General features: G+C 36.7%; 1 pseudogene; it reads left to right on the top strand.

Moving 5' to 3' along the window:
• The first annotated feature begins 430 nt into the window (after positions 1 to 430).
• Positions 431 to 509, top strand: LOC116456511 (small nucleolar RNA U3; annotated as a pseudogene).
• The last annotated feature ends 404 nt before the right edge of the window (positions 510 to 913 follow it).

The raw sequence follows: 913 nt of genomic DNA, 5'->3' as shown, positions 1-913 counted from the left end.
TGAATATTTTCACTGCAATACTGTATTAGTCTGTTCTCACGCTGCTAATAAAGACACATTTGAGACTGGATAATTTATAAAGGAAAAAGGTTTCATAAACTCACAGTTCCACATAGCTGGGGAGGCCTCACAATCATGACGGAAAGCGATTAAGGAACAAAGTCACGTCTTACATGGCGGCAGACAGGAGAGAGCTTGTGCAGGGGAATTCCCATTTATGTAACCGTCAGATCTCCTGAGACTTATTCACTACCATGAGAACAGTATGGGGGAAACTGCCCTTATGCTTCAATTATCTCCACCTGGCCTTACCCTCAACATGTGGGGATTATTACAGTTCAAGGTGAGATTTGGGTGGAGACACAGCCAAACCATATCAAATACCATCTACTTCACCTTTCTATCTCAGTCATTAAAATGCTAATTATCCAAGACTATATTTTCAGGCATCATTTCTATAGTTTGTTACTAGAGAAGTTTCTCTGAACGTGTAGAGCACTAAAATGCTAATTATCCAAAGAGACCCATGTCACTAAGGTCCTTTTCCCTATTCTCCCAGCCAATACTACATTGAAAACACAAAGCATATTACTTAAACCTATCTTCTAACCTTGTTTTTCTCTACTTTTCTTATTCTATCATTTCTCAAAACCCCATATTCCAATTGCAAGTTTTACTAAGATCTGGTGGCTATGGCATGTAACACTCAGCAAAATGCCTTGAACACAGCAGATGTTAATAAATGTTTATTGAACATAGTTGATTTAATCACATGTAAGTTGACGTTGAATACTTTTACGCTAAGAAGAATATGAACAAACTATATTTCAAGCTGATTAATATGGTAACTGAAACAGTATTTGCTTCTTTAAGCATCTTGGTTTATTTTCTTATGTAAATATGTTCCTGTGAT

The sequence above is a fragment of the Hylobates moloch genome, unplaced genomic scaffold (assembly GCF_009828535.3).
Source record: "Hylobates moloch isolate HMO894 unplaced genomic scaffold, HMol_V3 SCAFFOLD_16, whole genome shotgun sequence".
NCBI lineage: Eukaryota > Metazoa > Chordata > Mammalia > Primates > Hylobatidae > Hylobates > Hylobates moloch.
Note: the sequence above shows the minus strand (reverse complement) of the source record. Positions and strands in the feature narration are given on the sequence as shown.